Genomic DNA, 10,494 nt, shown 5'->3' with positions numbered 1-10,494 from the left:
AGCCCTTGTCATGTGGACATTCACAGGACCTCATGTAAGTCACATACTTATTCAAGCATGTATTCATTCATCCATTCCTTTGGTCAACAAATAGAATGCCTAATCAAAAGCATAGATTTAAATCTGGAGATGTAACAGCTAACAAAATATATAAGGCCTCTGAATTCGTGGGTCTTGCATTCTAGTGGAAAGCAACAAAAAACAAAAAGGTAAATTAACAATAAACAAACATCAGACAGGAATAAATGCTATGCAGGGAATTAGCTTCATAGGAAGCTACTTTCTTACCCAGAGAAATTGATAAAAACTTTATCTGTTGACCATCCCCTTTTTCTTTGCATCTTCTTTGGGTTGCCCTTTGAAAACTCATATAAGAAAGCTTATAAAGCACTTATTCCAATGTTTGAGTACTAGACAGGCTTGTCATCTTCATCAGAAGTTGCACCATGCTCCCCTTCATTTAATATGCAGGAAAATTGCAGCAATATATGAGTGGCCTCAATAAGTTTGTTTTTCTAAAGAGTAGAAGATTAGTTGCTTTAACCAGAATCTATTTGATAGATAAGGTATTTGAAATTAAATGTTTTATTTTCTTATGTGTTTAAATGTCTTCTTGTCTAATTTTATAACATTTATGTTTAAGATTGATACAATCAAACACTCCTAGATATAGAAAGTATTTTAGAAGTAATATTTACTTATTTTTTCCCGCTGTAGGCATACTTTATAAATCATCCTTGACAAATAGTTGAACAAGACCTACTGAAATTTACGGCCTGGGTGATTTAAGGTTGAAGGTGTCACTAACAGGCAAGAGGACACAGGAAAATGATCAGATTTAGGCCATAGAGGAAACACAGGGAGGGCATGGTGAGATTTGTTTCAGGGAAGAGCTTCTCAGCCTCAGAACTGTTGGCCAGATAATTCTTTGTTGTAAGAGGCTCTTCTGTTCTTTTAGGATGGTTAGCAGCATCCCTGGCCTCTACTCTCTAGATGCCAGGAGCATCTCCGACCCCAGTTGTGATAACCAAAAAATGCCTCCAGATTTGTCAAATGTCCTGGGGAACAAAATCACCCCCAGTTGAAAACCACTGATTTAGGCACTTTGAGATTGAGGAGCAGGAAGAGAATCCAGATGGATATGTCTGGTGAAGAGTTGGCAGTGCTAGAATGGGGCAGTAAAAGAAGTTAAGATGTAAAGATGAGGAGACGGTCACCTGAAAATAATAGTTGAAGTCAGGAAATGATGAGACACTAAGGGAGAACTTGCAAATAGACAAGAGAGTAAGTCCAAGGTCAGTTTGCAGAACATTACTTAGTTTTGGAAGATGAGTAGAAAAAGGAGAGGCAAAGAAGGGAAAGGAAGGAGTGGTGCTGGGCTGAGGAATCAGAAAAGAGGAGAGTTCAAGGTCAGAAAAACCATGAGGGAAGAGAGTTTCAATTATATTATTGTGTATGCTCCAAGCATTTTAGAATATTGGAGCAAACTTTTCCAGATCTGTGATTTTTGTTTTATAATCAGATGGGAAAAAATGTATGGTTAAATATCATTTCAGTAAATGACAGTTGGTATGTAGGTCCTAAAACAAGTAGCACTCCTAGGGTCACAAATATAGAAATCTAGCTCCAAGTTGTTAAATAAAAAAGGGTGGCCAGGCTTGATGGCTCACACCTGTAATCCCAGCACTTTGGGAGGCTGAGGCAGGCGGATCACAAGATCAAGAGATGGAGACCACCCTGGCCAACATGGTGAAACCCAGTCTCTACTAAAAATACAAAAAATTAGCTGGACATGGTGGTGCACACCTGCAGTCCCATCTACTCAGGAGGCTGAAGCAAGGGAATCGCTTGAACCCTGGAGGCAGAGATTGTGGTGAGCCGAGATCATGGCATTGCATTCCAGCCTGACAACAGAGTGAGACTTTGTCTAAAAAAAAAGGGGGGATAACTTATCTTAAACAGACCAATGACAAATAAAAATATTTAGGCCTCAGAGAAAAGCAGCATGGGGAGTCACTCTCTATTCTCTCTCTACTTATCTCTATTCCTCTTGTTTTTACATTGATATCCTTCTGCCTTCACATGCCAGATAGATTTTCTGCATTTTTAAGTTCATAGGGCAGAAAAATGGCTGCCACCCTTGGGACATTGTATTTTCTTCATTCAACAAAGCATTAGGCAGATCTGTACCTTCTTAAATACGATTCCAGATTCTCAGGGTAATATTCTAATTGACTCATCTCTGGTGAGGTGCCCACCCATGAACCAATGAACCATGGCAATGAATTCACAAGCAAATGTTCATGATCATTTTGCCAATGGGAGGTTGATGATGGACACAGAAGGAAAAAGAAATAAGAGGCAATTCCAAAAAGAAGGACTGAATCTATCTTCAGAGTTGTTATGAAGAGCTGGAAAGAAGGAGAAACTCATTGAGAGGTCTGATCTATGGAATAAGAGTGTGATATCCTGAAAGTTGAGTTTAGAGAATATGAGATGAGAAGTTGTCTATGGCATCAATAGAGAAGAAAAAGATTCTGAGGGAAGGATAGACATCCCAGGAGGGGATGATGAGGGCCTCTGTGTGGTGAATGGCAGTAGGAATGGAGAAGAATTGATGCTGACCAGGGACAAGTTCCACAGGACTTGATGATTGACTGTCCGGTGTGAACAGGAGCAAGAATTCAAACAGGCCTTCAAGGCATCTAAACTGAGTGATTTGTAGGAAGATGATTATTTGAACTTAGTAATGAGATAGAAGAACTAGTGGAATGAATCAATTTGGAGAGTAAAGGCATACAGGTGTAAAGGATCCATATTTTTAATAGGTGAAAATTCCAAATAAGAAAAATGATCCCACTTCAAACACAGATAGTAGTTACAATTTCTTCTATTAATTAGAACTTTGCAGTAGCTTGAGAAGGGCTTTGCATATGTCATCTTACTTGATAAAGGTAATGAGGTAAATGAAACTCAGAGAGGTAAAGTTACTTGAAAAAATTTAGAAAGCCAGTAAAGGGTTGATGAAAGAAACAAAGCTGGCGAATCTGACTGTAAGGCGCTACCTCTTTCCTTGAAAACACAACTACCCTCACTGAAAACAAAACTGCAGACTTTCCCGCATGTTAATCCTAAAACTAGGTCCCCTGGGGAGGAAATTTCAGCTGGGTCGGAAGAGATACTCTCTGTTTTAAAGCTACTAAGTTCATAGCAGGAGGGTCAGGCAGCTTGCCACCCTGAGGGCTTCAGGATGGGCAACCACAAGGCCATGATAAATGTGCTTATGTATCTTAATTGCCAATTTACCCAAAGGCAACAGCCATCTAAGGACATGAAGATCTGGCCAAGGATATGGTCACGTGGAAAGGAAGGGGTAGAAAGATGGCCACAGGAATGCTAGCTCTTTTGCCTAAGGCTCATAAATCTGTCTGCATGGTGACTCTGCTGGCCTAGAGATCAGAGGTCTCTGGCCCAGGGCACTGTCTCCAGGTCCTGTCCAGACATCCCTGAGCTCTCTTTAAGGAAAGACTGTAGAAGCTAACCGCCAGGGCTTGGCTTGGCCTCAGGGTATGTCACAAGACCCAAGTGGGGAAGCACTGGAGCAGCCGCACAGTCCTCACCCGGTGAGTGACAAGAGTCTAATAGCAGGTTATGCTTCTTGGGATTTGGCTTGAGTGGATATTCAACCCTGAAAGTCCTCCAGGCCGGGATAAAAAGCAAGCCAGGCAGGCCAAAACTGGGTGGTCAACGTGAGCTAGCCTCTTTGTTAGAAAATAGGAAGCATAGCTTTCAGTTGAAGGATTACGTTACCCTGGGCTGTCCTGGTTCTGTGGAAGAAGCGTTCTGTCCTTTCAGCTGGGTAGAAGAAACAAATAGAAGTGCCTTTAATCTTCTGGTGCTTCAGCAGCTGTGTCTCAGTGGATAACATACACATTTATGCACATCTCCAGCATGCCTAACGGTGGAGTCCTCTCCATATGGAACCTAGAAGACATTACTTTTTATCTATCAATTTATTTTCAATGGCTATATAACACACATACTGTAAAGGGCACAAATCTTAAGTATTGATTGATAACTTTTTTGTGGACATATATCCTAGTAACCACTCAGGTCAAGATATAGAACATTCCACCAATGTACAATGTTTTATCATACACTTTCATAATCAATACCCCCCCATGCAAAGGGAACTGCTATTTTAATTTCTGTCATCATAAATAATGTTTACATATTCTAGAACTTCATATAAGTGAAATAAGACATTTTTTATTTTGGCTTATTTCATGCAGCGTAATGTCTATGTGATTCATGATATTGTGGCATGTATCAGTGGGTTGCTCATTCTTACAGCTATATGGCAATCCATTAGATAAATATATAATGATACATGTATCCATTCCCCTTTTTATGGACATTTGGGTCATTTCCAGTTTTAGGGAGTGATGACTATGGCTGCTATGCACATTTTTGTATAGATATTGTGGAAGACATATACTCTTATTTCTCTTAGGTATTTACCTAAGTTTGAAATTTCTGGGGCATAAGACTTAGGAGTAGGTTTAACTTTAATAAATATTTAGACATTACCAAACAGTCCTCCAAACCAGTTAAACCAATGTATACCCCATTAGCAATGGATGAGACTTAGAATTACTTCATCTCCTCACCAATACTTGATCCTAGCTTTTTAAAATTTTAGTCATTTCACAAGACATATTTCAAAGCTAGAAGAGATCTCATGTTATCAGCCTCTTGATTCCTTCTTGACATATCTCTTTAATTTTTCTCTAGTTATTTTTTTCTTCTTTGGTGGCAATTAAATTTTTTAATTCAAATACAATTTATCCATTTTTGTAACCACAGTATAATATGGATAGAAAAGGTGTTACTTTGTTAATGTAATGTTTGACAAATTAAGAAATAAATCACTAATTGAATGGATCCAGACTTAACAGAAAAAAAAAAAACTGCCAATATACTATTGAGTTATACTCAGGGTTCAACAACTGGGACAAATCTTGGTCTTTGTGTCTGACAAATATTCTTTTAGATCAACCTTTGAAGAGTAAGCTCATTTTACAATACATTAGAGACATGGACAAGAGCTAAAGTTTAAATGCTGGCAACTATGGTTAAGACTTTGCACAAATTATCTTATTTAATCCTCTCAATAACACTGTGAATCGGGAATTTTTTCCTCAACTTACACAGGAGGCTTACGGTTTATGTAACCTACAAAGATCCCTCAGGTAGTGTGAAAACAGAGCTGCAACTTTAACTTTTTCTCAGTGTAAATGTAAAATTATTCATCTGAATAAAAGAGAAAGAGAGAGAAAAGAAGAGCTCTTACTATTATCTTGCTCATGGAGATTCAGTCACTATTCATCAACTGTGAACATGTGATTAAGTATGTTGGATAGCTATATATTAAATCAACTTCATGAGGCTTTAGATCATTTCAGGGCAGTTGTAACTATTGCCATTAAATTGATTTGCATTGTAAATGAAGAAGTTATCATTTCAATTTGGTTAAAAAGGCTATAATAATGCTATGGATTGATTTCAGATCATTAAACTGTACATAGTTGTTTCAGTTATTTATTACTGTGTAACAAATCACCCAAAAATTTAGTGGTTTAAAAGAACAACAACCTTATTTGCTCATGATTCTATCATCTGGACAGGGCTCAGCTGGGCGGCTTGTCTCTGCTCCATGTGGTATTAGCTGGATTGACTCATGTGTTTGCAGTCAGTTGGCAGCTCTCCTAGGCCTAAATGATGCAAGATGGCCTCATTCGCAAGTCTGGCACCTCAGTTGGGATGACTGGAACAGCTAGGGTCTGGCTGTTTTTTGCTCCCCTTCAGGGCTTCCATACCCACATGGCCTCTCCTGCTTAAGGAATTTATGTCAGATTTTCTCATGACATGAGGCATCTCACTTCCATTACATTGCCAGTACAATGTATTCAAATTTTCATGAACAGCACACTTAAAATTGTTATGGGACTCTAAATTATTGTTTAGGATGATGATCACATCTTCTGCAACCTAACTGGTAATAGGTCTTCCAGCAAAGAAAGCATCCCATCTTCAGCCGCTGGCCAAGAAAATGGGTGTGTATAGAGCATAATGACTGCATCTCCTCCACCTTTCCTGTAATGATCCCATCTTCATATGCACCATATGCAAGAGAATGATTGCATCTCTTTCTGCAATGTAATTATAACAAGTTTATCAGCAATGCAACAATCCTAATTTCCACCTGAAATGCAGTTGATATCATCATTATGGGCAATATAAGGAGCATATCTCTACCATAAATGTAGATAACACATTGTCTTTTACACACTAGAGATTGCATTTCTTCAGAAAATGCAATAACAGTTCTATCTGTAGTGCAATGATCCCATCTATTTGTGCAAGTTAATTATCACTTTTCCAATTGCCAAGCCATAATGATAGGTATTCCTATAGGCCAATGATTGCATCTCTGCCCTCAGGGTAATGATCACATATGCAATGTGAGATAACAAAATTGTCTTCAGGGCAATGATCAGATTCTTTTGCATAGGGTAATGATAACATATCCACTTTAACCTAAAGATAGTAGGCATGCTGTCAATGCTGTGATGCCAACTTCCCCTGCAGTAACTGTGGGTGACAGACATTAATGCAGCATGTATTCACATCTACCTGGATGTGTAATAGTGAATTTTGTAGGAAATCAAAGTCCTACTTAGAGGTAGCATACTGACAGCAACAAAAGTGCTAAGAACAAATAAATATGAGTTTAAATAGATGCCACCATATAGTCCATATGGCTTGGGGCCTATGGCTTAGCTTCTCTGAACCAGGTTGCAAAACTGAGAATGGTAACAGCTTTTTCTGTAAAAATACTAGCATAAATATTACATTTCTCAACATAGAGCCTAGCCCTTAAGTCAAATTTATTAATTTTCTTCTCCTTCCCATTGATCTCTGGATCATATCCTTGTCCAGATTCCCCCAGGATCTGAATCCATTATCACCTCTCCCCAGTCCAGAATCAACAAAAATTTGCACGTTCTTATTCTTAAGCTCTTTCTCTTATCCTATCTTCCGATATTTTTTTTCCCCATTTCTGCCTGCAAATGTGCTTCTGCCTCTGTATTAGTCCATTCATGCACTACTATACAGAAATACCTGAAACTGGGTAATTTATTCTAAAAAGAGTTTTAATTGGTGCACAGTTCCATGGGCTGTACAGAAAGCATGGCTGGGGAGGCCTCAGGAAACTTTCAATCATGGTGAAAGGGTAAGCAGTCACATATCTTGCATGGTCAGAGCAGGAGGAAAAGAGAAAAGGGGGAGGTGCTACACACTTTTAAACAACCAGATCTCATGAGAACCCACTGTCATGAGAACAGCAAAGGGGAAATCCACCCCCATGATCCAATCATCTCCCACCAGGCCTCTCCTCCAACATTGGAGATATAATTCGACATGAGATTTGGGCAGGGACACAAATCCAAACTGTATCAGCCTCCTATATCTTAGAATGTTATTTACTGACTCTGATTTAATTAGTTCCATTGGAAATACATTTTCTTAGTTTCTAAAATTGTTCTGCCGGTTTTCTTGCTTGCTGACCATCATCTGTCTATGTATTCAAGATAGAAACCTGAACAGCAACTCATTTCTCACTATAATTTACTCTGTATTTCCAATCAGGCACTATGTGCTGTTGATTCAACCCCCTTAATGTTGACTGTTATGCTGACCTTTGGTCTGTCTCCATTGCTACTATCCTAGTCCAGGCCTTCAGCACTGTTCCCACAAGTGGATATTTAAATTGCCTTGAGTTGTGAAAGTATTTTCTAAGGAAAAAGGAAGAGATTTATGGATATTAGTATATTAAAGTTCTGAAATGTCATTAAATCATAAATAACAAGAAACAGTGGAAATTTTTTAAACGGACAAAAAGTCTTTGCTAGGCATTTTCCAGAAAAAGTATTAATATTCTTGGTAAGCAAAGAAGTTTTGCCAATTAACTATAAAATTATGAATGCCTCAAGAGAAAAAAATAGGAAAATACATCAATAGGCAATGTATTAAAGAAGAAATTCCAATAATTAATAAATGTAAAACCATTTTGATGCCTATATTAATTTTTAAAAATTTCATATGTATATAATATCAGTTATCATCACATTTTCAAAGATGAAAATAGACAGTATTTCACAAAAAATCACAACTGTCCAATAACTTCCTTGTAAGTAACTTGTCCAAGTCTTTCTCTCCACAAAGATAGATACACAAATAGACAAGCAGATATAGACATAAACATACACGTAAAGAGAACGTATAAGGCTCGATAGATAGAAAAGGTAAGTTTCAGAAATCTCAAAAAAAAGTAAGCTACTAACAATAATTGTAGTATTGAAAAGAAAGTTTTAAGAAACTATTATACCCAAATATGTAGAAAGATATGACCCTTAAATGTAGGGAAAAGAAATAATTAAGGAGATAGTGTGTGTTCCTTAATTATTTCTTTTCCCCACATTTCCCTACACTCACCCACACACACATTTTTAGAGATAAACTGAATTAAGGATTAGTGAACATTTTTTAAAATCCCAGCAATATTCACATTGAGCACAGAAAAGAGTATAATTGAGATTGTAGGGATGTTGAATCAGTAGCGTAGAGGATATTTTGAGAAAGCATCTGAGAATAAAAAGTAGGAGAACAATGAGATAAAAATGGCAAGAAAGAAAATTTTAGAATGAACAAAGAATGGAGACCTAAAATAGAAATAATAGGTTCTCCTGAGGAAAGAGTCTTGGAAAGATTAGGAAAATGAAAAGAAAGACAATAACCACATTCGTAATAAAAGACATTTCCATAATATGGGGGAGAAACCGTATTGGTAATTTGCAGAGGTTTACTGAGAAGCACATAAAAATAATAGAATTAATGGTCTATATTCTTTACCTTTCTTAATGATAAGGATTTTTTTAAATGCTAAAATCATTTTGTTAAAAATAATAAAACTTACAAGAATTTTTAAAATATCTAAATACAAATATGTTGACACCTTGGGAGGAACAAAAATTTATCTAATCTGAGACTTTTAATCTAAAACCTGAAATGCTAGAATAGAAAATAGCCGTGTCGATAAAGTTTTGACAAGAATAAGCTGTGTGCTTTTTTGTTTGCTTTTTAAAAATGTGTTTTATTTATTTTTGCTTTTCCTTTTAATGAATGAATCCAAGTTGCTTTACCCTAACGGAAAAGATAATTCTTTGTAAAATAAAAAAATATAGAAAACTATGCTGTTCATGGTTGCAAGGAGCGAAAGTATGGGAAGAGAAGAAAATAAATTTGAAAAACGTGCTTCCTTTTGGTTGAGACAAGAAACAAAATTCATATCAAATAAAGGTGAAAGGGGGAAAATAACTCTCAATAAAGCACCAAAAACAGTTTTTAAAAATCCAGTCCTACCTGTTTTCTGCCTGGTTAAAATAAGTGCAAATTTCAGCATTTTGCAAAGATATGTAATGTAAAATTAATGTTATAGTAACACAAATATGTTCCTAAACATTTAATTTTCAAAACTTAGAACTACTACATGCCTTTTCTCAGCAGGACACCAATTGATAGTTTCTCCTAAAATGACAATGGAGGTGAGAGAGGTTAAATCATTATTTTGAAATGGCTAAGATAATGGCCATTATCCTTAGCAAACTAACGCAGGAATAGAAAACCAAATAGTGCATCTTCTTATTTATAAGTGCGAGCTAAATGATGAGAATACATGGACACGTGGAGGGGAACAACACACATCGGGACCTTTCAGCAGGTGGAGGGTGGGAGGAGGGAGAGGATCAGGAAAAAAAAACAACTAATGGATACTAGGGTTAATACCTCGGTGATGAAATAATCTGTACAACAAACCCCCATGACATGTTTACCTAAGTAACAAACCTGCGCTTGTACCCCTGAAATTAAGAGTTGAAAAAGAAATGGCTAAGATACTTTTTAAGTAGTATTAACAGTATGCTGGAGAAGTGTATGGTTTTCAAAGCAAAAGGAAAAACTAGAAAAAAAAGGTAGGAGGGATTATATGTATGAATATGTGTGTGTGTGTGTGTGTGTGTGTGTGTACATTATAACATTTAAAGCATCACACAAGGCAAAAATGCTGCTATCGCCATGATAATTCACCAGAATATTAAAACAACTACAAAAAATCCCAGAAGAGAGAAAAAAGTCATCATCATTGAAGGGCAACAACATCGCCTAAATGGAAGCCCTCACCAAATCATGTGTTTATCAACTGTATGACTTATTTTCTTTTACTCCTTCTGAATAGAAAGTCCATCCTGTCATGGCCTCTTGGTGAACTAACGATTTCTGAAACATGCATCTTGTCTTTATAAGAGGTTTTGTCTCATTACACCTCCCATCTCCCAAGTGTCTACCCTCCTTCCCCGAGTCTTTGCAAGTTTC

At 37.0% G+C, this 10,494-nt stretch overlaps 1 long non-coding RNA gene across 1 annotated transcript; it reads right to left on the bottom strand.

Moving 5' to 3' along the window:
- Positions 1–5,585: 5,585 nt before the first annotated feature.
- LOC144332248 (uncharacterized) lies at positions 5,586–9,648 on the bottom strand. The gene is made up of 3 exons (XR_013400150.1): positions 9,618–9,648; positions 7,764–7,859; positions 5,586–6,212 (listed from the first exon to the last, which is right to left on the bottom strand). It is a non-coding gene; the product is annotated as an uncharacterized LOC144332248 (long non-coding RNA).
- Positions 9,649–10,494: the final 846 nt, after the last annotated feature.

Source organism: Macaca mulatta, chromosome 10 (genome assembly GCF_049350105.2).
Source record: "Macaca mulatta isolate MMU2019108-1 chromosome 10, T2T-MMU8v2.0, whole genome shotgun sequence".
Classification (NCBI taxonomy): Eukaryota; Metazoa; Chordata; class Mammalia; order Primates; family Cercopithecidae; genus Macaca; species Macaca mulatta.
The sequence above is the reverse complement of the archived record's forward strand: the minus strand, read 5'-3'. Positions and strand labels throughout refer to the sequence as shown.